Source organism: Macrotis lagotis, chromosome X (assembly GCF_037893015.1).
Source record: "Macrotis lagotis isolate mMagLag1 chromosome X, bilby.v1.9.chrom.fasta, whole genome shotgun sequence".
Lineage (NCBI taxonomy): Eukaryota > Metazoa > Chordata > Mammalia > Peramelemorphia > Peramelidae > Macrotis > Macrotis lagotis.
Window position 1 is genome coordinate 134,043,824 of NC_133666.1, and position 26,463 is coordinate 134,070,286.

The 26,463-nt window shown below is 38.2% G+C and overlaps 1 long non-coding RNA gene across 4 annotated transcripts; it reads left to right on the forward strand.

Moving 5' to 3' along the window:
• The first annotated feature begins 2,096 nt into the window (after nt 1–2,096).
• On the forward strand, nt 2,097–26,181 carry LOC141502112 (uncharacterized). Of its 4 annotated transcripts, none has more exons than XR_012472407.1 (6): nt 2,097–2,225; nt 3,898–4,003; nt 18,223–18,287; nt 18,945–19,085; nt 19,824–20,654; nt 26,041–26,181. It is a non-coding gene; the product is annotated as an uncharacterized LOC141502112 (long non-coding RNA). The 4 variants fall into 4 exon arrangements; XR_012472406.1 differs by having other exon boundaries at nt 2,097–2,197; nt 18,892–19,085; XR_012472405.1 differs by having other exon boundaries at nt 2,097–2,197; nt 18,945–19,113.
• Nucleotides 26,182–26,463: the final 282 nt, after the last annotated feature.

A 26,463-nucleotide genomic window follows, 5' to 3' on the forward strand; every position in this document is an offset into this window, starting at 1 on the left:
GTTCATCCTCTGGGGCTAAGCAGAATAAATCCAATCCCTCCTCCTGGCAACAGTTCTTAAAACACCTGAAAAACAACTATCATTTAAATAATACCTCTCCCCGCCACCCCAAGTTTTTGCTTTTCTAGGCTAAATTCTCTCGTTACTTTGAACCAATCCTCATATGACACAAACTCAAGGCCTTGGACGTCCCAGACAGTTGCCCTCGTCTGGATGTTCTCCCACTTATCAGGATCTTTCCTAAGATGTGGTGCCAAGAACTAAACAGAGTACCCCATATGTGGTCCAATCAGAGCCAAATACAGTGGGACCATCAACTTAGAAGTTGGAAAAGTGAGGCCCCACCTGAATCTTGCAATAACAGAAGCAAGAAAAGAAAGAACAGCAGGAGATGTCGGGGCATCCCTTGGGTTTAAGCTGTCTTGGCAACCTAACAGGAAGGGGGGTGTCCCCAGGAGAACAGACCCAACCAACAAGGGACCCCTCTCTAGGAGACTAATGAGGTCACTGCTGGAAACCTAGGCAACAATTATGGAAAACAAAATGGAAGCCTCCCCTTGCCCCATGCCTTGGCAGAGCCCTGCTGACATCTTGATTACAGGGCATGGCTCCTTTTCCAATGGAACCAGTTGGTGGGGGGTGAGGGGAAGAAGGAGCCCCTTCTGCCAGGAAACAGAAAACGAAGAGTAAATGCTTCCCCAGATGACATCCCCTGTCTAAGCACGGGCTTCAGGGAGTGGGGGCTCCCCTGGGGGCCAGTTTCCACAGCAATTTGCACCTGGCCTGCTCATCATTGCCTTAAATGAGCTCATAAATAAGGTTTTAGTTGACGAGAATATAAAGATCATGGAATTTAGACCTTAGAAGGGATTTTAAAGCTCCTCCATTCTGGGCCTCTCATTTTACAAATAAGGAAAGGGAGGCCCAGGGAGAAGACATAGTCACACAGCTCTTAGTGACAGAGTTCAAACTCTTTACCCCTAGTCCAAGCTACTTCAAGCTGTTTCTGTAGATCCCCTGTAGGATCAAATATAAAAGCCTCTGTTGAGAATCAAAGTTCTTCATAACCTGACTCCTCTCCACCACTAATCTTTCCAATTTTCTTACATCTTTCACCCCCACCAAGCCTGTTTTTCTAAGCCCAATTCCCTCTGTTACATACTTCCTCTGGATTGACCCTGAGTTATTATATTATATTAACAAGGAGAGGCATCATGGCAGACTGCACAGTAATCCAGTCTAGGATCCAAGAGAACCTGGGTTCAAGTCTCACTTCTAATACTTGCTGTCTGGGTGACCTCAACCAACTCACTTAATCTCTTAAGGTCCTAGAAAACTAGTCAGTTGCTTAAATAAGCAACTACGTGATAAGCATTGGGCTAGCTGCTGAGGGTATAATGAAAGGCCAAAGGCAAATGCTGCCCATGAGGAGTTCACAATCTAATGGGGGAGACACAACAAACCAAAAAAGCATGCATATACTTATGCTTCTCCTCTAGGAGACACAAAGCTATACACAGAATAAATAGGGAATAATCATCAGAGGGAAGGTACTAGAATTAAGAGGAATTAAGAAAAGGCTTTCTAAAGAAGGTGGGATTTTTACTGGAATTTGAAGGAAGCCTGGAAAGTCACAAGATAGAGATGAGGAAGAGTTTTCCAGATATGGTGGATGTCCAGTGAACAAGCCAGAGTGGGGAGACATAAGAAAGTGGGATGGGGGCAGCAACCCTGGAGTCAGGGGGACCTGAGTTCAAATCTAACCTCAGACACTTAATAATTGCCTAGCTGTGTGGTCTTGGGCAAGTCACTTAACTCCATTGCCTTAAATAAATTTAAAAAAAGAAAAACAACAAAAAAGAAAATGGGATAGAGAAAGAATATAGCAAATATTTATTAACATGATTATATTATACAGAGTGCTGAGAAAGCATAAAGTTTAGATAGGGCAGTTTTATCTAAATAAGAAAACACAATAGAGAAATAAGGAAAAGATGTTTTCCCCATTTAATAGTGACAAAGGCAAAAAGGCTCTGAAGGTCCAAAAGGGAGTTGTCCACAGTCACAATTCAAACATCCCTTGACCCTTAAACTCTAATGGAAGTTCTATTACCCTGGAAAATTGCCCCCAGAAGAAACAAACTTTATCTATATGTTATCATCAAGGACTCTTCGACCACTGAAAAAGCCATGAAGGGTAATTTGTTTGTAATTTCTTGAGGGAGGTAAGTCCCTAGATCAGGGACTGGGTTTTGAGGAAGGAGGTGGGAAGGAGAAGAAAAACAATACTTATAAACTGGAAAAAAATTTAATTAAAGAAAAGACCTGTATATAGAACATTGATTTAGCTAAAGTCAGCACAATAATTCTACAGGATTTAGAAAAGATGGTCTTTAGAAAAGATGGTCTACGATTACAGTCCTTTGGTACTGAGAATTAGAATCATCAAAATTATGTATATGTTGTACCAGGAGGTCTTAACCTAGGCTAAAATATTTTGATATAACAGCCTTACTTTGTAACTGTATTTTTAATGCATTTTATACTTAAAAACATTCTCCTGTCAAGGGGTCTGTGATAGAAAGAACCCTTGACATAGAGATTGTTCCACATTAATTTATAGCTTAGAAAGGAGGAAGGAAAGAAAGTAAAGAGAAGGGGATGAATGGAGGGGAAGAGAGGAAAGAAAGATAGGGACAGAGAGAGGGGGAGGGGAGAGAGAGGGGGGGAGAAGAGAGAGAGAGAGAGAGAGAGAGAGAGAGAGAGAGAGAGAGAGAGAGAGAGAGAGAGAGAATCTCTCATTTTGGGAATAAAAAGTTGGATAATCCAACCACTGTTCATCAAGAATCAAATAATTGGGGCCCAGCCTTCTTCACCCTTCTTCAAAATAAGGAATCAAGGTTTCTTTGTGCATGAACCATCAGCATGGCATAATGTAGGAAGAGAAAGATTTTGGAGTCAGAAGACCTGGGTTTGAATCCTAGTTCTGTTATGTACTACCTTAGGTGAGTCATTTTATTTCTCAACTGTAAAATAACTAGATGATCTTTGATCACCTTTTCTGCTCTAAATCCTATGATTGATACGGCTGCCATAATTTGCTCCATTTTATTGATGAGAGGACAGCTATTTATATTGTGTACATGATGTATAGGGTAACTAGGTGAACACTGGGTCTGGAGTTAGGAAGACTCATCTTCGTGAGTTCAAATCCAGCCTCAGATACTTACTAGGTGTATGACACTGAACAAGTCACTTAACCCTGTGTACCTAGTTTTCTCATTTATAAAATGAGTTGAAGAAGGAAATGGCAGACCATTCCAGTGTCTTTGCCAAGAAAATCCCAAATGGGATCATAAAGAGTCAGACATATCCGAAATTATGGAACAACAAAGCATGTTTGTAGATGTCCATCTCCTTAAAGCCTAAACAAATATTTTATTGACATTGAAATGTGCAGTCTTCTTTTCTGGTTTACTTTCTAAGGACTAGGGTGTGTGTGTGTGTGTGTGTGTGTGTGTTCCTTAGGTTTCCTAGGGGTTCATGCCCTGAGTCAGAATCAGGTTTGAGATTCCTCAAGGAAAGATTCTGATATTTATCTACTGACTGTATCTTACTTTGGGTAGTTTTCCAAGTCCCTAAAATGGGCCTTTGTGAAGGAAGAAAAGGGAAAAGAAGAAAAGGAGAAGGAAGAAGAAAAGAAGGAGGAAGAAAAGGAGGAGATGGAAGAATAAGAAAAGGAGGGGAAAAAGTAAGAGAAGAAAAGGAGACAGAAGGAAAGGGAAGAGAAGGAAGAGGAAGTAGGAGAGGTCTACCTTATTTTAGAGGTATCAAAAGAATGACATAAATTCTGAACTCCTGTCTATGAATAATCTATTTCCCCTTCTTTCATTCCAGGAATTTTTCTATCCTTTTGGGTAGTAGAGGAACAAGCCCATCAGAAAGAGCTCAAAGAGACCTGGAGAATGGAGCAAAAGAGAAAAAGGAGAGAGAGAAGGGGAAGGTACCCTGCAAGCCAATCCATTTATCACAAACACTTATTAATTGCTTGTAACGTGCTAGGCTCTGGTTAAGGAATTTCCACATACAAAAGACTATCCCTGATCTCCAGAAGCTTACATGCTACTAGGATGATGCAACAACATCAACAAAATAACCCTTATCATTTATATAGCACTTTAACATTTGAAAAATCTCTTTATGCATGTTACCTCATTTGATTTTCTCCAAAACATTGTGGGGTAGGGGCTATTATTATGCCCATTTTTACAGATGGAGAAACTGAGTCACAAGAGAGTTAAGTGGCTTGATCCAGGTTCCATAGTCAATAAGCATCTGAGGCAGAATTCGAACTCAGGTCTTTTAAACTCCAAATTCAACACTATCCACTGTACCACTCATCTACTCTCAACATGTTTGCAGATAAATAAATAAGGAATACATTAAAACAAATTAAAGCAAATACAGGAGGCAGTTAGGTGATAGAGCACTGGCCCTGAGTCAAAAGGAATTGAGTTCAAATCCAGCCCCAGACACTTTCTAGCTGTGTGATCCTGGGTAAGTCACTTAACCCCATTGCCTCAAATACATACATACATACATTATATGTGTGTGTGTGCACACACATGCACATATATACAAAGTAATTGAGTGGGGTGGGAGTGCTAGCAACTGAAAGAATCAGGAAAATTCCCTTGAAGGGAACTTGGGCTTAAAAGGATTTTAAGGGGTGGCTAGGTGGTGCAGTGGATAGAGCACTGATCCTGAAGTCAGGAGTACCTGAGTTCAAATCCAACTCAGACACTTAATAATTACCTAGCTGTGTGGACTTGGGCAAGCCACTTAACCCCATTGCCTTGCAAAAAAAAAAAAACCTGATAAAACTTTTTTAAAAAGGACCTTGGAGTGTAGGAGATAGAACAAGGAAGACATGAAGACAATCTATAAGATAGAAAGCCATGTAATGCTGGTCACTTTGCCTGGGGCATAAAATCCAAGATTAAGAAGCCAAGAAAGTGAAAACTTTTTCTTTTTTCATTTTTTAAAAATTATTTCCAATTTATCCTTTATAAATCTTGCTTTGTATATATTTGTTTGCATGTTATCTTCCTGTAAGTTGCTTGAGGGAAGGAGCTGTCTTTTGCCTCTTTTTGTACACCCCCCCTCCCACCCAGTACTTTATACAGTGTCTGGCTTAACACAGTATTGTGATAAGTATCGATTGATTGATTGATTGATTGAAATGAAAAGGGAGTTAAAAAGGAAAAATACTAATTTTAAAAAATAGGCCACCTTTGAATAGAAAATAGATTAAAGTCCTAGGAGATGGTCGTTATTACAGCAAGAGTCCACAGCATCTCATAGCTGAAGAAAATAAATTCCTAAGGATTCTTATTCTGATATGCAGTCTTATTGACAAACACCAACACCAGCTTACACATTCTTTTTTTGGCATATTTTCCCTTCTGGAGAAGGTACACAGATAAAAAAATAAAATTAAAAATAAAATGGATGAAATCTGTCTCCTTTCCCATGGTCAGGATGAGCTGATGAATGGAAAGCTTTGGAGCAATATGATGATCCCATCTTTGGGATCTGGTAACTTCTGTGCCCATATTCAAAACTGGTTTTTCTCATTAAGTCTGAGAATACAACTCTAGAGGGCCAGCCCCCAGAGTTTGTGTTTCTGAATCTCTTGAATTATTTTACATTATCATGGAAAGAACATAGGATATCTAGTCAGAAGACCTGGGTTCAAGTCCCAGCCTCACAACTTACTAGTTCTAGTCATATCTGCTTCTGGAGGCAAGAAGATGCAAATTCAAATTCAGCCTCAGACATATCCTCATTGTGTGACACTGGGCAAGTCACTTCATCTTCTGTTTGTCTCAGTTTCCTCATCTGTGAAATGGGGATAATAATAATCTATCTCACAGAGGATCAACTGAGATGATAATAATAATAATAATTATAGAATTCCTGTCATAGTGCCTGGGACACAGATATTATTGTTATTATTATTATTATTATTATTATTATTATTATTATTATTATTATTATTATCTTCCTTTTTTCCAGTCTGTAAAACAAAGACAACCTACTGGGTTATTGTGTGGATCAGATAAGATAATACATATAAAACACTTACTAAACCTGAAAAAGTTCTGTAAATGTTGATGCCATTAGATCACCTGATGGAGAGATTCTGAATTTGGAGTCAGGAAGACCTAAATTTGAATTCCATCTCAGATACTACTACCTATTTGATCCTGGGCAAGAAACCTGACCTCTTAGCATCAGTTTCCTTATCTATAAGATAGAAGTAAATAATAGCACCTACCTCGTGGAGTCAGTGTATTATTAACCAAGTCAGATAATATATAGAAATCGTTTTGCAAATCCTCAAGCACCACATAAAAATTAGCTTCCATTACTATTAAATGGAAGCCAAAAGAAGTAAGAGGCAAATGGCTAGTGCAATGGATAAAGCATTGGGCTTGGAGTCAGGAAGATCCGAACTCAAATCCAGTCAGACACTTTACTGGCTATGTAATTCTGAGCAAGTCACTTAAGTCACTTAATCCTATTGGTCTCAGTTTCCTCATCTGTAAAATAAGCTGAAGAAGGGAATGACAAACCATTATCTCTGCCAAGAAAACCCCAAATGGGGATAGGAAGGATAGGTTCAACTGAAATGACTGAACAGCAAAAGTAAAGAAATGAAGTTGTCTAAAGTCATATAGGTTATAAGTAGCAGAGCCAGGATTTTAACCAAGGCTGCCTGCCTATAAATACTTTGTTCTTTTCATTCATTCACTTAGCACTTATTATGCCTATGTAGCTGACTGGTGGTCCTCGCTTACTGGATGGATCATGAAGGAATAAATACAAAGTCTAAGACAGTTTATTGAGATCAGTTAGGTCAGTGGGATAAGTAGGAGCAATAACCTAATCCCTTTCCCCATTCAAGTTAGGCTAATTTTTCCCTTAAAATATATTGAAACATCTTTAATACTTGGTTGGCTTCAAGGGATCAAAGAGCTGACATCACTCCCTGGTCAAATACAAAGTAGACCAAGGAACCTGAAGGAACATGGTAGGCATCACTGGCAAGGAAACAAAGGTGAACCAATTCAGGGTGTCTTCAATGCCTACCTTTGTGGAATAGCCTTCCTTTGCTCTGGTTAAGTAAATCTTTTGTTAACTGGTGACTTTCCCATTTTATTACAACATTAAACCTAAACTACTAGAGCACATTCAGAGTCAGGCCCTGCCCAGGTAAACCATAGTCCTCTGTCCAAAAGGCCAAGCAGAGTAGCATCTAGAAAGTTTTCAGAACAGTCCTGAGAACTGCTGTTCAGAAGCAAACATGAACCTGTGATCGTGGCAGCCAGGAGGGGTCTGGGGCAGTAGTGGCCTTGATAGTTGTCTTTTTAACAGGTAGCAGCTGAGGTTCATGGGTCAAGCCCAGCCCTACCTATCAAGTCCATCTGTGTTCTGGTAAGGCCACTTTCTCCAAATAAATGAAGGTTTCTGAGAGAGGTTTACATTCTCTGAGGGTTCACAGCCTGGGCTCCTAACCCCCTTTTTTCCCCTTCTCTTTTCTGTTGTCTTCTGAGAATTCTCTAGGAGTCTTAAGGACTAGTCTTAGAGACTTTAACAAGTATGTTGGTTTTGCTTATGGAGCAAGTACATCTCTCAAATCCCATATAAGTGCCTTAATTTTATCTTAAAAGAGCAATTGAAAATATACTTCCACTCTTTGAAATATATGCAATCCTGAAAAAGTATAAGTAAATTAAGTTTTTTTTAAAAAAAAAAAGTAGTTGTGGAGAGAACATTGGGCTTAGAACCAGAAAGACCTGAGTTCAAATTCAGCCTCAAATACTTACTCATTGAATGATCCTGAGCAAGTCCTCATCTGTAAAATGGAGATTTTCACAGTATCTACCTCCTAAGATTGTTGTGAGGATCAAATGAGATAATATTTGTTAAGGCACTCAACATAGAGTCTGGCACATAGTAAGGACTATATAAATATTTATTATTAATAAAGCAAATAACTTTAAATGTATCAAGTAATCTAAAGACTTTGCAGCAAGGTATATTGAAAAGCAATTATACTTTTCTAATTTATATAGTCACCTCTTAAACATCTGTTTTATTATTCTGAGTTTTCTCTTTAAAAATACAGTATTTAAAGTAACTTGTTTTCTTACCTTTAAAATGTTTACATTCTAAAATATATAGGAGGCCTAATAATTACACAAACAAGAGAAAATACACTAGATATAAGTATTCTTACTTAATCATTTTGGAAGCCATGAACTGTTTTGCCAGTCTATAAAACCTATAGACTCCCTCTCAGAATTGTTTTTTTAAATGCATAAAATAAAATAAGATTACAAAGGGAATTAATTCTATTAAAATGCAGTTATCAAAATAATAACAATAAAAAAGTAGTCAGATCCCAACATAAGAGTCTCTGCTTTACTAGAACCTCACTATAAAACTATGAAGCAGATTCAGTATAAGGTGGATCCATTTAGAACCCCTATCCAAGAGAGTTGCTTAATGGAATACTAAAAGGACCTCATTAAAAAGTGTTTTCACTTACAATGAACTCCCCAGCTTGGCCCCTGGAGACAAAATTATTACAGACTCCAAGGTATTAACGTTATGTATAAGACAAGTGGTTATTCTATTTGACTCAATTCAATTCATATCTCATAGAGTCACAGAATGTTAGACTTGGATGAGACCTTGGAGATTATGAACTCCATCATTTTACACATAAGGAAACTGAGACCCAATGAGTGACCAACTTGGTTACTAAGAAAACCTAAGTTTATTGTTTTCCTAATTCAGAGCTCTTTGCACTACACACTCACATGTAGAGAACTTATTATATACTTAATTTTATGCTTCTCCTCTAGGAGACACAAGGAAAATTCACTGTTTAAAATAATATTGTTATCTTTTTATATCATTTTATTTCCCAATAAATCCTTCCTCGTTCTCTCATCCAAAGAGCTAGCCCTTATGACAAAGCACGAAAAAAGAAAACACAAAACAATTGAAGATGAATGTTGCCAAAATATAAACAACAAATTGGCCCCAAAAGAGATCTGAGTGTGTAACATTGCATAATACATCATATTTTTTCAAAGTACTGATAATTTTTGCTGATTCCTTTTTTAATTCTTTTTTTTACAATGGATGGCTTTCTAGAAGAAGAGACACACGATTAAATATAGACAACATATATCAATAAAAATTTATTTTTAAGAACTAAAAATTCATCCAACAAAACTAACATTTCAACAACCTACACAATATTCCATCTCCATGGTTCCCTATCTAATAAGCAAATAAGGAAGGGAGATTTATCTTCTTATCTCTTCTTCAGGAGTATTATAATTACAAAACATTGAGTTTTTATTTTTGTTGTTCTTTTTAACCACATTGTTGTAGTTAATGCATAAATAGCTTTCCTGGTTCTGCTTACTTCATTTTACATCAGTTCATTTGTCTTCCCATGTTTCTCTAAATTCTGTTTACCTCGACTTTTAACTCTAACAGGTCAGGGTGCAACATGAGTAAATCATACATACACACACACACACACACACACACACACACACAAAATGAAAGAGAGATAGATTAATTGCTTGACTGAGACGTATTATAGATGATATAGATTTATATAGTGTAAGGGCTAAATTTTGTGGTTAAGTACCATAGAATTTTTGTTTTGTTTTGGTTTTGCAAAGCAATGGAGTTAAGTGACCTGCCCAAGGAGGTTACATTTGAACTCAGCTCCTCCTGCCATAGAAATTCAACACAGTAATGAATATTAGTAGAAAATATTAAAGATGGATCATAGGAAATAGATACAGAAGAAACATTGGAGTCCTTCTCTGAGGTTCTAAGTTAAGGTTTGCAAGCATTTTAAAAAAATATTTTGATAATTGTAGTCCAATATAACTTGCTTCCTTTGTAATCCAATGCATTTTATTTTATGTATTTAAAAACATTATTATGAAAAAGGCTTCATATGTTTGAGTAATAACATCAAAGGTATACATTATCAAAAAAAGGTTTAAAATCCCTGTTCTAGTCCAATGCCCCCCCATACACACACACACACACACACACACACACACACACACACACTATTTTTTGCAGAATGGGAAATTGAGACTCAAAGAGAAATGACTTTCATATGTTCACAAATATCAGAAATGATAATATTGAGATTTAAGCCCAAGTCATCTAACTCCAAATCCATTTTTCTACCCCTATACCATCATTATATATTAACTGAGTAATGGTTGGAAAGACCAAAAAGAAGTTAGAGTAAGTGATTTCCAAAGTCCTTTCTGATCTAAGATTCTAAGCTCCTGATGAAAACATTTCAAGTAAAGGACACAGATAATGTAGTATGGACTGAGTAGCAAGGAAGCTTTTGTAAGGAGCAGAAACTAGGGAGCAGTGGGAGATGAGGCTGCATAGGTACTGTGGGATCAGAAAATGAAGGGAATATTAAAATCTGAATGAAGAGTCTGAATTTGAACTGAGAGGAAATAGGAAGTTGTGGCATCTTAAGCAGGAGAGTAACCTAATCAAAGTGGTATTTTAGGAAAAGTAGCGTGGCACTATTGTGACAGTCATATTGAAAGAGGCTCATCCTGGAGTACTGGGTGCAGCTTCCATTCTAAGAAGGGTAATGAAGTGATGGAAAGTATCCAGAGGTTTGTGCCCAGGATGGCAAATGGTCTGGAGATATACCTAACACCAGATCTAATCCTGGCCCTAGATGCTTTCGGATTATCCATAGAGTGACTGTCATTTGGTTAACTTTAGATTGCCAAGTGCTTTTGTTCTCAAAATTCACCTTCAGGGCTCCTATCAATGATGATCTTCCTGAGTTACAGCCCTGATTCTAACCCAGAATGGGCTTAGACTTTGGAGACAGAGCCAATTAAGTGATTTCAGATTCATGTAACACTTAATCACAAGTAGCCCCTCACAGGGCTGGTGGAGAAGGACTCTTTCCAGGAAAGGTCTGATTTTGAATCTCTGTCCTCTGTCACAACCTTCTCTTCCCTACCAATGGCTGTGAAGTGTCTGACCAAAGGTTCACATACTCTTAACCAAACACTTGGAGAAAGCTTCCATGGGGAAATCAAGGAGGATGTTCCCTTGGGAGCCACTCCCCTGACCAGCCTCCTGCTCTGCACTACAGTCCCTTGATGCTTATTGCTAGGCAACCAACTAAAGCAGCCTATGGCAACCGCCATCTTGATTAATTCCAGTGTCCAAGGCAACACCCCCCTTCTACCTCACACCTCCAATGCTCCCTTCTCTCCTGGGCTCCCCTTCTTGCTATTAGTTCCTAGCATGTCATTTCCTTCAAACCCCTCAAGGAAAAAATTTTTTCCTTCCAAACTGGAAAAATGTTGGAATCAATAACCAAAATAAAGTGTGGCAAAAGGAGAGGAAGTCATCCATTCAGGGCTGTCCACTGCAAGCTGGCTACACTTTGCTTCCTTCACTCATTGCTAACTTTTTATAAACTTATTGGACACTCTCACCTCAGTGGTTCCTCTTTTGAATGGATTGAAGAAACTTGGGAAATGTAGCCTAAAGAAGAGGTGATTTAGAAGTAACGGTCTCTGTTTCAAGCATTTGAAAGATTATCAAGTGGAGAAAGGGATTAGATTTGTTAGACCTGTCCCCAAAGGGGAAGCTTCAGAAGTAGTTGAGTTCTATATAAAACAAACAAACAAACAAACAAAACAACCCTCCCAGACAACTCAGGCTGCCTCCAAATGGAAGGGTTGCTTCAAAAGGGAGTGAATTCCTCACCCTTGAAGATCTCAAAGTGGAGACTGGATCAGCAAATGTCAGAGGACATTTAATGTAGAAAAGATTCCTGCCTTCAAATATAGCTTAGAATACAGCTTTTGCAGTCTTTTCCAAATCCAAGATTCTAGGGGTCAGCGACTATGTCCTCATTCATCCCTATCAAAAAAAATCATTTAGAAAACCTAAGAAAACTCATTTACACTTAGTTACAAGTAACTGATAAGTTTTAAAGTGTTACCACTCCTAGAATATGTTTTTTAATAGAAATCACATTGTTTGGCTTAAGCCAAAGGCATGACACTGTAAAGATCCACTTTTAGCTATTTCAAAGCCGGATGGAGGAAGATAGTTTTGGAGGGTCAGAAGAATTTACTGACACTCTTGAAATTGCACAACGAGCTTGACCTCATATGTCTTAGGCCAACCCTAAACCGAGTTCAGGGGACAGTGAGGTGGGGTTGTGCATTCAGTGGCAAACCTAGAGTCAGGAAAGCCTGAGTTTCAAATCCAGTATCAGATACACACTGACGTGTGACCCTGGGTAAGTCACTTAACTGAAAATGGCAAACCATTCCAGTAAACCCCAAATGGAGTTACAAAGGGTCAGACATGACTGAAACAAATGAACAACAATAAAGTGATTAAGTTTTCATCCAATTAGGTGACAAAGATCACTTTGGCAGTAGCCAATCACAAATATTAACCTCCAGAATTTAAGGGAAAGAGAGTCAAGTAGAGGCTTCTGCAAAACCCCTTGGCATATCCATCCATCTGAAATTTTAGGACAGGGATCATGAATACCTTTTTAAACCTGAGGGTCTACTTTTAGGTTTAGCAATGCCTGTGAGAGCCACTGATAGGCCTAAAACAGAGATAGTGATTATAGGAGAATAAAAGAAAAGGAAAAAAAATATTTTAAAAAAGAGGAAAATATAATTAGTGGAGAGTATATCCCTAATAGATCCACAGATTTCAAGCTAAAGGAATCCTCTCTTTCCTCCTCTTACCTGTCTGATCACTCCTCAGCCTCCTTCATCCAGGTCACATCCACTAAATGTGGGTATTCCCCAAGGCTCTATCCTGGACCCTCTTTACTTATTCATCTATATTTTTACAGTGAGTAATCCCATATGTGCACATGGATTCAATTATCATCTCTCTGCATGATTCTCAGAACTATTTATCCAACCCTAACCTATCTCCTGGCCTGCAGTCTCACATCTCCAACTGCCTACTTTACATCTCAAACTAGATGTAATCTTAAACTCATCATGTCAAAAACAGAACTCAGTATCTTTCTCACAAAACCCTCCCCTCTTCCTGACTTTCCTATTGCTGTTGAAGATACCACTATCCTCCTGATCACTCTATGGTGCCATCTTGGATTCCTCACTCTCTTCCCCACATATCCAAATTGCCAAGTCCTGTCCACTTTCTTTGCTGTATCCCTAATGCTTAGTAAAGTGCCCGGCTCATTTGCTGTTGATGAATCATTTTTTTCACCTGTATTCAACTTGTCAAGACCCCATTTGAGGTTTTCTTGGTAGAGATGATGGAGAGGTTTGCCTTTTTCTTCTCCAGTTCATTTTACAGATGAGAAAACTGAGACAAACAGGGTGAAGTGATTTGTCCAGGGTCACAGGTAGTGTCTGGGACCAAATTTGAACTCGGGGAGATGAGTCTTCCTAATTCCAAGTCAGGCATTTTATCTATTTCAACACCTAGAGGTACTGCCTGGCATATGATAGTTAAAAATGTTTTTTTGACTTAAAGGTCTTCTAATCCATCTTCTTCATTTTACAGATTAGGAAACTGAGACCCAAAGAAGTTAGATAAATTGCCCAAGGTGCTGCAGGTAGAAAAGGCAGACATTCAGACATCCAGAACCCATTTCATTATACTCTTTGTTGTTCTGATGCCTCAGAAAACAACTGTGTTTTATATTATCCACCTCAGTTCCGATCTCTGTTTCAGTAAGATCAGTGTTAGGGTTACCTCCATTTTCCCACCTGAAAAGTGAAAAAGTGAAACTAGCTCACCTTCCAACACTAAACTTTTATGACCCTAATTTCACAATTCATACTATAACATGTTATCACTAATTTATCAGACAAGCTCAAAAATTTTTTCTTTCAGACCAAGAGAAGGAATCTTGACTTTTGGAGGATTCTACCAGTGTAGCCACCCAATCTAATCATCAACCTTAGACCAAATAGTGGCCCAACATTCAAGGAAGTGGTCGTGTTGGGGAAAACTGAGAGTAAATATAATGCCTGAGGAATTGATGGGCTATTTGATCAACAAACCAATATTGCATCATTCTCTCAGTGGAAAGCCTCCTCTGTGTCTCAAATGAAAAACACACATAGCCTTAGCACTAATGAACCTGCAAGAATTTCACTGGCAGATTTGTATACTCACCTCATCAGTGAACAGCCCTTCAAATGCCTTATGTCTACTTGGAGGGTCAGTGACGTTCTCAATGGTCCCTGTCAAACTGAGAGCTCTTGCAATCAATAAAAAACTGGATTTGTCCCTTAAAAGCTCCTGTCCTTTCCTGTTAATTACTCTGAGCTTTGCAATTCTTTTAACAAACCTGCCGCTTTCTGCAGCCCTGTGCCCAGTGCTGCAAATGTAAAACTGTAAATTGCAAAATTGTGCAAACAGCACCAGCATCATTTGCATAAAAATTGGTTGCAAAGAGCAATTAGCACTTCATTAATAATCAATGAAGTGCCAATTTACACATTGCCCAAAAGCAAATTGTAAATTCAATTTGGTCTATAATTGAGAATTTGATGCCACACAAATACTGACACTGCAGAAGTGACCCAATCAGGGGTATATGTGAGCCCCATCTCCCGTGGACTCTGCGACCTTAAGAGCTCAATACGGGACACATCAGCCAGTGGAGGCACCCACAGTGAGGTGGACACAAAGCTGTCAAACTGCCTTGAAAAAATGTTCTCTAGCCAGAAAAAAAACCATAATCAAACTGCCAAGCAGATCACTTCCCAGTCCAACTCCTCCCTGTTCTATACTCTGGCTATGCTCATTTTCACATCTGTATCTTTGCTCACACTATTCCCCATGCTAAATGTCCTGCTTGCATCCTCTGTCATGATCCAAATCTCATTTGTCCTTTGAGGTCTACCTAAGTCCCACCTTCTTCATAAAGATCTCCCCATTCTCTTAACTTCCATAAGATTCAACATTCCTACCATGTAGTTTAGCATTTACCATGAATTACCTCATATTGCCTTCTAATTGTCACAAATAATATGTCTAATATATCTTATTAATATAGAATAGCTTGGGTGGTAGCAGAGTACTTGAAACAAAGCAGCTATCCATAGATTGGGGAATAGCTAAATAAAATGTGGTACTTGAATATAATGGAATATTATTGTAGTATGTTTTATTGTTTCAGTGTCTGACTGTGACCCTTTTCTGGGGTTTTCTTGGCAAAGATGGTGGATTGATTTGTCATTTCCTTCTCTAGTTCATTTTACAAATGAGATAAGCAGGATTAAGTGACTTGCCTAGAGCCTAATAAGTGTCTAAGATTGGATTTGAACTCATGAAGATGAGTCTTCCGGATTCTAATGCCCCAATTATTGTATAAAACTGTATAAAACAAGAAATTTATAATCTCAACTAGAATATAAGCTTCTTGAAAGAAGAGACCATGTCTCCTATCCATTTCTTTAACAAAAAATTATTGAGCATTTATTATGATCAAGGCACCATACTCTTTCATTTGCAGAATGCAAAACTGCCCATCATAGCTACTCCTTCAAAGGGAGAAGTTCCTAGGATGATTGAACTCTGATCGATGCAATGACTAATCCCCATTGTAAAGAACTGATAATGAAGTCTGCTACCCATACTCTTGATAGATGATAGATTCAAGGTGCAGAATGAGAAATATATTTTTTGGATATGGCAATGAAGGATTTTTTTTGCTTAACCATGCATATTTGCTACAAAGGTTGTTTTTCTTTTTTGTTTCCATAGGAGTAGGAAGGAGATAAATAGATTTTCCTTGTTAATTGAAAAAATTAAGTTTAATTGTTTAAAAAAATAAAATGGATGGAACAATCCCTCATAAGCAAATAAATAAATTATAAGCTGCTTGAAGGCAAAGAATGTCTTATACTTTTTGAAATATAATAAGCTATAGTAGAAAGAATTCTGTTGAAGCCTCTAGTTCATCATTTGCTAAATAAGCCAGGTTACTTTTAAGATTCCCTTTCAGCTATAAAATCTTATGACCATTTTGAATCATACACATTAACAAACACAAAGGAAGCTGGTCTAGTGGTAATAATAATAATAACCAAAAAATAAGGGGGGAAGAGGAAAGGACTCCAGATTTGTGATGTCATCTACCAATAAAGATCAGCAAGTGTTAGAGTTTGCTGGATCATTAAGATGTTAAGGGATCTGATCAGAGTCACATAGATAATATGTGTCAAAATTGGCCTTGAACCCAGCTCTTCCTGACTCTGAGGCTGATATTCTATCCCATATTTAAATAATTCTTCACTGAAACCAAATGAGAAGGTAGGAAGACTAGATTCCACAAGCATATCATCTAATCTTAGCTTTGTCACAGAGTCCAACATTCTCCTTTTATTGATAAGACAACTAAGACTCAAAGAGTCTCAGACTCTATCAAAGTCAAATTGCCTATGTATTCATTAATTGTAATGGATACTCATAAAAGAATCTATTTGGCCTATAAAGGTAGGTCCTGATTTGCAATGTTTTCCTCCTCAACCCAGAAGCCTTCTGTGGTCTAGTCCTAAGGCAACTCTCCAAATGGATTTAGGGCACCTCATAAGAAAGAAGAAAAAGCCATCTAGTCCTTGATGAATTGGGTAGAGTTTGATTCCTTCCTTCCTTCCTTTTTTTTTTTCTTTCTTTCTTTCTTTCTTTCTTTCTTTCTTTCTTTCTTTCTTTCTTTCTTTCTTCCTTCCTTCCCTTCTTTTTCCTCTCTCTCATCTTTTGTTCCCTCCTGCTTTTCTCTTTACTACAGTGTCCAGTAGCTTTAGAGGGCAGGAATTATATGTGACATTTTTTTCCTTCTTTCCTGTGCATTCCCCACAACACTTAGCACAAAGACCTGCATAGACTGCTCACTTAATCAACAAAAACACCCTCTCTACCTTTCTTCTGGACTGGACAGTCCTCTCATAGGAGTCTTCTTCCAGATAGAAGTTTCCTTGACAAACTGACTACTAAGTGATTTTAAGGAGCTTTCCAAGTTGTCTCATATAAAAAAAATTAATCAAGATTCTCATCTACTGGGAGATTCCTCTCTGTAAGTGTAAAGTACAGAGAACATCCAGAGATGGGTAACAAGGATAAGGAAGAACAATTGTTTGAAAGGAATGGAAATATTTTACCCAGAGAAGAAAAATATGGTAGCATTGGGTGGAGATGGGGGCAAGAAGTGAGAGGCAGACAAATAAAAAGAAGAACTGATATCTCTTTTCAAATACTATTAGATGTCATTTGTATGGAAGAAATTACATGGCTTAGTGGATAGAACACTGGGCCTGGAGTCAGGAAGACCTGAGTTCAAATCTAGTATCAGACTTATTAGATTTATCTCTGTTTTTTCTTCATTCTTTGGAGAAGGAAGTGGTAGATTGAAATTTGCCTTCACTTCAGCACATTAAGAGAGAGTGGTGTCCATCTTGTGCAATATCTTTGCCAAGAAAACCTCATGGGGGCGGCTAGGTGGCGTAGTGGATAAAGCACCGGCCTTGGAGTCAGGAGTACCTGGGTTCAAATCCCATCTCAGACACTTAATAATTGCCTAGCCATGTGGCCTTGGGCAAGCCACTTAATCCCATTTACCTTGCAAACCCCCCCCCCCAAAAAAAGAAAAAGAAAACCTCATGGATAGTATTGGTCCACAGGATCAGGAAGAAGTGGTCATGACAAATATTTATATAGCATTTTAAGGTTTACAAAGCACCTTATAAATATGATCTCATTTGAACCTCACAGTAACCATGTAAGGTAAGTGGTATTATTCTTCCTATTTTACAGAAGAACAAACTGAGACTGAAAGAGGTTAGGTGACTTGCTGAGGGTTAAACAGTCTTAGGCAGGATTCAAACTCAGGTCTTCCTGCCTCCAAAAACAGCCCTCCATGCCACCCAACTACTTCAAATATTCAAGAGTCACTTAAAAGAGAATGAGAGGTGTTCTGCATAGTTTAAGAAAACAGGAAAAATACCAATGGGAAATGTTTAAGGGAAATAATGGCTTTCAGTTAATTATGAGAAAGAATGTTCTAATAATCAGGGATGTTCAACAATATATATTTTTCACTAGAAGTCTTCAAACAGATGATGGACAACCATCTGTCGTAGATTCTATAGAAGAAATCACTTCAACAGGTAGGTTAGACCATACAACCAGTCTCTTGCTATGTCAAGACTTTATGATTCTTCAGTGTTTTTTTTATAAATATTTCTACAGTAATATCCTAGAGTGATCTTGACTCTAAGAAGAATCTCTTACCAGCATCCTGAAGAAAAATAGAGGAAGGATTTTCTAGGTTTCAGGGTCAGACAGTCATAAAATAAACACACACTCTAGGAGCTTAAGGCTTAAAAATAGTCAGATGGTTGGGGGGGGGGGGTCTAATGGAAACCAAGGAGTTACCTTAAAATAAATTAACAATATATTGCTTCTTTTTCTTTCTTCCTTCCTTTCTTGCTGTTTTTGTCTCTTTGTTTCTTTCCCTTTGTCTTTCTATTATCTCTTCTTGCCTCTCCTTACTTTCTCTTTTCTTCCTTCCTCCCTCTTTTCCTTCCATCTTTTCTCTTCTCTCCCTCTGTCTCTCCTATACTCTCTTTATTCCTTTCTTCTTTTCCTCTTTCCTTCCTTTCCATATTTCTGTCTCTATCTTCTCTGTCTCTCTGTTTCTGTCTCTCTCTGTCTTTGTCTATCTCTGTTCTGTTTCTCTCTTTCCCTTCCTTTCTTTTGATTTTTCTTTAGTGGGGTGATTGAAAAGGAAGACTTGATTTTGATTCTACAGTATGTCTTTGTAGCATAGAGAGCTGGGAAGAAGCAAGAAGAAAAAGGTAACCTTCATTTGAGCTGCTAGAGGATGGAAAAGTAAACAAATGGGATAACCATGGATGCCCTCATGAATGATGGAGTTGGGATTTGCACCGGACCCTGACAGATGAGTAAGACTTAGAGAACAAGAGTTATAAGGTGGGGAACGGGGAAAGAGAGGGGACATATCAAGGAAGAAAGGAATGATCAGTAGCAAATAGGCTTGAAATTTCAAGATGTCCTTTTGGGGAATGTTAACAAATTGATATGGTTGGAGCAAAGGGTTCCTGTAAAAGGGTAGTAGAAAATGAGTTGAAAAGAATTGTAGAATGTCTAAACAAGGCCCTGGGGGTCAGAAAAGGAACTTCTGTAGAGATACCCAGAATGCTGAGATTACACAGAAAACGGAGGGTAGAAGGCCAAGCCTGGTGATCAGTTTTCATCTCAAGTGATGTTATTAGTAGGTGTAATTAGATCCCTGGCGTGGGCCATACAGGATTTCTCAGTTTCCACCCAGAACTCATCCCTGCTCCCATCTCCCCCGCCTGCGCAATCCACCTTCACCAAGAGATTGAATTTACAATGGACTTGAACACATTTAAATCCATTTATTGCAAAATTACTTTTCGATAATTACATCACCGTGCTGACTGTGTTGCATAATGAAATTAGCATGAGAGATATTAGAAAGAATATAAAATTATAAGAAATATTGAAATACTTCTTTTCCCGTCTGTCTCCATGAGGCCCCATAGCTTAACTGGAAAACGAGCACGCCTCTTGGATGGGATTTGAATGCATAAAGTGTAATTTTATAATGTCTTTTGTATAAATTAATTATAATGGTTATTGCTGCTTTACATTATTAGATTGAAATTTGCCTTCACTTCAGCACATTAAGAGAGAGTGGCGTCCATCTTGTGCAGTAGAGTTTCCCTGGAATTCTGGTGAGGGGTACAACATCCTTGGATGTCAGAGGGTCCAGGGACCTTGGTTCAACTACCTCATTCTACTAAGGAAACTGAGACCCAGAGGGATAAGTGATTTACTAGAAAAGCCAGGACTAGAATGAATATTTCCTGCTTCTCAAGACTAGAACCAACCTTCCCTAAGCCACGAAGGCCACTTGTACATCACCAAATGGCTGCCAAAGGAGCTCTTGATGGTCAAATTCACCAACTGCTCTTAGAAATGGAAAAGACAGAAATGAGTCAGCTGTAAAAAAAAAAAGGGTTAAGGGAATTTTCCACCTATGTGACTACCAACAGGTTCTGCAGTGAAAAATGGCAACTTGTCAAGTAAGGATTGAGAAAGTTTAATTCCTAAAGTCTTTCAAGTTTCGTCATAGAGGAAAGAACAAAACAAAACAAAACAAAACATGGGGGATTAAGATTAGATATATGGAAGAACATTTTAACCCATGAAATTCATTAAACACCCAAATAATTTCCCAAGGAAGGCAAAAGAATTTCTTTTCTTGGAAATTAGAAACTAGGCTTAGCTATCATGAGGTTGGATTGGTTTAATTGTGGTTCTACCCAAACATAGGGGCATGGACTAGACAGCTTCTCATGTTCTCTTCCCTGAACCCTTAGGTTCACTGATTCTAAGGATAACAACCAATTTACCCACGAGGTCTGTGGCTCAGGAAGCAGGAAGTTTAGTCCTACAGAAGGAGGCATAAGGCTGAATAATTTCAGGTAAATTCAAAAGAACCCTGAATCCTAGGTCTCCGAGGCCACTGGTCCAATAAATAATAATGATGCTTTGCAAACAAAGTGGTGAAGATTAATGAGCCTACCCCCACCTTGGGATGGGGCAGGATGTTCTGAGTGGCAAAGATCTCAGACCTGACTTCACGGTTTCAAGGACACAGCTTCCGCCCACCTCCCCCACCTCCCCACCCCCAATACAGCCCCCTCCTGTCACCTGGAACTCTTTTCCTCTCTCCCTCCAAAACTAGTTTCTCCCCCTCTCTGGGAGTATGCCGAAGTGTGGCTTGCCTTCAATCTTTCCCATTACTTATCCTCCCCCAATGTTTGTTTTCTGAAATCAAGAAAGAACGACAGGAAAAGTGGGGTACAGAGAGAAAAGGCTGACCAAGAGGAGGACTAAAGAGTAGTCAATGCAGGTTCCCCCAGACTGTCTGCCCTAGGGTTTCTCAGTGAACTGTCCCAAAGTCCCTGCAATCATGGCAAGCAGATCATTATCATCCAGCAGGTTCCCATTGTCCTTTGAGGAAGAGAAATTAGGCCTCAGATATGCTTTCTCTCTTATCCAAATTCTTAGGTTTTCTCTTTCTCATTCATCTTTTCACTCTTATCTTGTCTCTCATACACAAATTTCTTTCTCTCTCAAGCACACACACACACACACACATATTAATATAAATGTAAATATATGTGTGTATATATAAATATATATGTATGTGTATATTATATGTGTATATTAGCAATACACATATTGCAAGTAATGAATCCCCTGAAGTAGTCACATTATTCAAATTTGCACTATATTCTTCCATTTGGACTGGAAACAATGACCATATTTTACTTAATTTTACTTAATTATAACTTCAAATAATGTGAACTGATAAGTGATCACTTAGAGGAATTCATTATTCGCATTAACTGGGGTTTAGTTTTATATGTGTACAAAACCTATAATGATCTGTGTTTTTGTCATCTTCAAACAATTCTAGCTAGTGATTATATTCTACACACATATTCACATATATTTACATGTATTTTATGCTGTGTAGTTTTTCAGTTATGTGTGACTCTTTAGGACTCTGGAGTTTTCCTGGTAAAGACATTGAAGTGGTTTACCATTTCCTTGTCCAGCTCATTTTACAGATGAGGAAACTGAGGCAAACAGGGTGAAGAGACTTGTCCAGGGTCACGAAGTAGGAAGTATCTGAAACCAGATTTGAACTCACAAAAATGAGTCTTCTTAACTTCAGACCTGTCACTCTCCACTGTGCCACCTAGCCACCCCATATAATTATATGTACAATTATATGTATACACAATTGTATCTATGAATGCCATAAGCATATATATATACAAAATATGTAAATATATGGATGTGTATGCATATATGAGTATTTTATTATAACCATTAATTGCTTCCATTTCTTTTTTCATTTTTTTTTGCAAAGCAATGAGGTTAAGTGACTTGACCAAGATCACACAGATAGTAAGTATGAAGCATCTGAGCTCACATTTGAACTCAAGTCCTCCTGACTTCAGGTGCAGCCACTTCACCACATAGCTGCCCCCTCTTCCATTTCTTTTGCAGTCAAATAAGAAAGCATGGGTGCCTCAAGTTGCTTTCAAAGGCTAATTGTAGCTAGTTGCCTCAGTGGATAGAGTCATGGGTCTGGGCAAATCACTTAACACTGTTTACTTCAATTTCCTTATCTATAGAATAGGAATAATAATAGCATATACTTCATAGGGTTGTGGTAAGGATCAAATGAGATAATAATTGTAAACTCAAGATATCTGTGACTATTGACAAGTATATTTCTTCCATCAGTGTAGAATATTATCACTTCATGTTTGTTGTTACAAAAATCAAACAAATAAACAATAAAACCATTATTTGGTGACCAGCCTCTGAGCAAGGACTACTGTCCAGTGTAGCCTCAATAGTCTTTAAATGGCACACACAGACTATCATTCATTGCAGGTCTCCTAATCAATTTGTAGCAATTCTAGACCTTACATTTTGCTAAACGAAGAAAGAAGAATCAGAACAGATCTATAATTTTAGATGTATAAGTAGCTCCCAAATTGAAAAAAAAAATCTCTCTACTTATGCAGGTTGAGACCTTTGCAACATATTGTCTTGAGACCTTTGCAACTTATTGTCTTAGAAAGTTGTGTAGAATAGTGAGAAGTTAAGTGACTTACCCAAGGTCACACAGTTAGTTTGTGTCAGAGACAGGACTCGAACCCAGGTCTTCCTGACTTCTAGCCCTGCTTTCTTATCCACTATGGCATGCTCCTTCTGCTGACATAATCTTCAGAAATCCAAGATTATCTACATGAATGAAAGATGTGCATGCATGCATGCATATACATACATGAATGTATGTGTGCATAGACAGATGTGTCTACATCTATATGACCGTGCACAGGTGTGTTTTATAAGTTTTTGTGTTTGCATGTATTATGTGTGTGTGTGCATGTGGGTGTGATCACATCTCAAAATCCTAGAGTTGGAAAGGGTCTCAGTGATCATGCTATATTAGAAAGAAACCCCAATATAATGGCTGTCCAGCTTCTCCTAAGAAAAGAAACCTCCCAAGAGGCCATCCCTGCTCCCTCTAGGGGCAGCTTAGGCAACCCGTGGAGAGCACCAATTGTTAGGAGAGAGACAGGGAGCCTCAACTGGCCTCTTCCATCCAGGTCAAATAAAATGAGCATAATCCTTCTTCCATAAAACGGCCCTTCAGCTTCTTGACTAGACGTAGATAAATATCATATATGGAGCTATCATGCATGTGTGTTGTCTGCCTGCATTTGTATGTATGGATAGAGTAGCAGCCCTGGAGAGTCAGGAGGACCTGGTCCAATTCAATCTCAGACACTTGACACTTACTAGCTGTGTCACTTTGGATAAGTCACTTAACCTCGATTGTTTCACATCCAGAGCCATCTCCAGTCGTCCTGATCCGTGTCTGGTCACTGGACCCAGATGGCTCTGGAGGAGAAAGTGAGCACTCCCTCACTCAAATCTAGTTCACATGCTTGTCATGGCAACACCCCTGAAGTCATATGTTTCTTCTAGAATGAAGGAGAAACATCATCATGGATGTGTGCATGTGTATAAATGTAGACCCCCCCCATGTGAGTAGATGCACACACCCACACATATACTCATATCCTTTCATGTACCTTTAAGCACACGCACATAGAATTGATCATAAATTTAGGTCAGAAAGGGACTTTAGTGTCCATGGAGTCCAGTCCCTTCATCTCACATATAAGCAGACACACCCCAAGGTGGCCTGTGCAAGATCTCATGGCTAATAAGTATATACAATAAGGAATTTGATCCCAGGTCTCTGTGGTTCCAGATAGTGCTTCCTCTCAGACACATACACAAGAGCATGTGCATGCATATAATTGTGTACATGTATATAATACAAATTTACCTTTTACAAATGCTCCCATGTATGCACAGGCATGTATTATACACACAGAGATCCACACACATATACACCTTCATACATGTGTAAGAGCAGTGCATGCAGATGCATATCACATTTGTGAACATCTTCATCTTGGGTTCATATTCATACACAGGAAACTATATGGACATAGATGGATATATATATATATATATATATATATATATATATATATATATACACACACACAGAGATGGATATATAGATATACCTATAATATATATATACCTATAATATATACACATTTTATACATACAGATAAATGGATTGCAATATGTGTAGAGAAATACATATATATAACTACTTATATATGTCTACAATAGCACATGTTTACAATATAAAACATATAGATCATATTTCTAAAAATACAATACACAATGCACACATGTGAATACATGTGTGAAATATACTTAGCCATACATGTGGTAAATACATACATACATATAACCCACATAGATATCTACATAAATATACACAGAAAAACAATCAAACACACACACACACACACACACACACACACACACACACACACACATATATATATATATATATATATATATATATACATATGTAAAAGATAATGGTACAATATGAGGCACAAACACAATAATGCAAAATGCACCTGCATGTATGTGCCTACACATGTGTGTGCATGCAAATGTGTGAATAACACATACATGTACAACACATGTGTGAACCCCATGTATGTGTTTCTGTGTGTTTTGTGTATTTATGCATGTATGCACATGTGTGTAAACAGCATAAAGAAATCTACCTAAGAAATACAATACATACAAATATGCAATGCATTCACATACACACACACATACACACATATAAATATACACATACACATTCTTATACAGGTCCTGTCCTGATGCCTCATTCTGGTCCTGGAGATGAGTCTAAGTTCTCCAAGGTGAAGTCCACAAAATGAATGCTCTGTCACACCATTAAAATTTTTTTTTTAATTTTTGCAAGGCAACGGGGTTAAGTGACTTGCCCAAGATCATACAACTAGGTGATTATTAAGTTTCTGAGACCAAATTTGAACTCAGGTCCTCCTGATTCCAGGGCTGGTGCACTATCCACTTCACCACCAAGCTGTCCCCACTGTCACATCATCTTATAAAACTGGGGTCAAGAACAGACTCAGGGATTGTCTGTGTCTTTTGGTTGAAGAGAAATCTAATTAAATTCAGCAAACCAAAGGTCCAAGTACAAGGTGATTAAATTGGGGGAACATAAGCTACACTAAATGACCATAACCAAAAAATTCATCACCTGGATTGGTGATGGACATCTCAGATACCCATCTTCACTAGAGTTGTCTTCCACTGCTGGATCTATAGTTTAACACTAGACCTATAGGTGATGTCTAATGAAGAGAGAGGCAGTGGACCATGGTTCACAAAGGACTGCCCTTGAGGTCTAGAAGATTTGGGTGCAAGTCTTGCTTCTTATATGCCTATGGACAAGTAACTTCACCACCACTCAGGGCTTCTGAATATTCTGAGACTGAGCTGCTGATCTGCCCTGATAAAAGAAGAAGCCCCATTGGGAATTTCTATGAAATCTTGACACCACTCCAAAAAAAAAATTCCTGTGCCAATTGTCTGCTAAGATGTAAAGAGGTTGGAACATGTGACAGTGGAATGAGCACACTTCTTAATGAAATCTTGGGTTCTTAAAATATTCATGTAAATACATATATAATCATAGCATCTTCAATTTGGAAGAGACCTCCACAGTCTTCTACTATGCCCCATACCTGAGGAGAAGTGAACTCTGTGACCAACAAGTAGTCATTAAGTCATTTCTGAAGACTCCAGTGCTGGGGAATTCACTTTAGACATTTTTAATTATCAGGGAATTTTTCTTTGCAGTGAGCTGAAATCTTCCTCTGCAACTTCACCCATGGCTCCTGATCATGGACCCTCATCTCAGGCCAAGCAAAACAAAGCAAATTTCCTCATTATAATTCTTCAAATCCTTTATGACAACAATCAGATTTCCTCTAAACCTTTTTTCTCCAGATTAAAAATTCTATATTTCTTTCAACTGATTGCCATATAGTATGATTTTCAGTATTCTCACCATTCTTAAAGTCATCTTCTGGCTGCACTTCCTGAAATCCAGTGTCCAGAGCTCCTCCAGGTATGGTCTTGCCAGAGCAGAGGATAGCAGAAATAGAAACATCCTCAGTCTGCATCCTATCTCTTTCTTAATGTTGCCCAAGGTTGAATCAATGGGGTATGATGGTGAGAGGGTTGTCATATCACAATCTTGACTTATATTGAGCTTGCGAC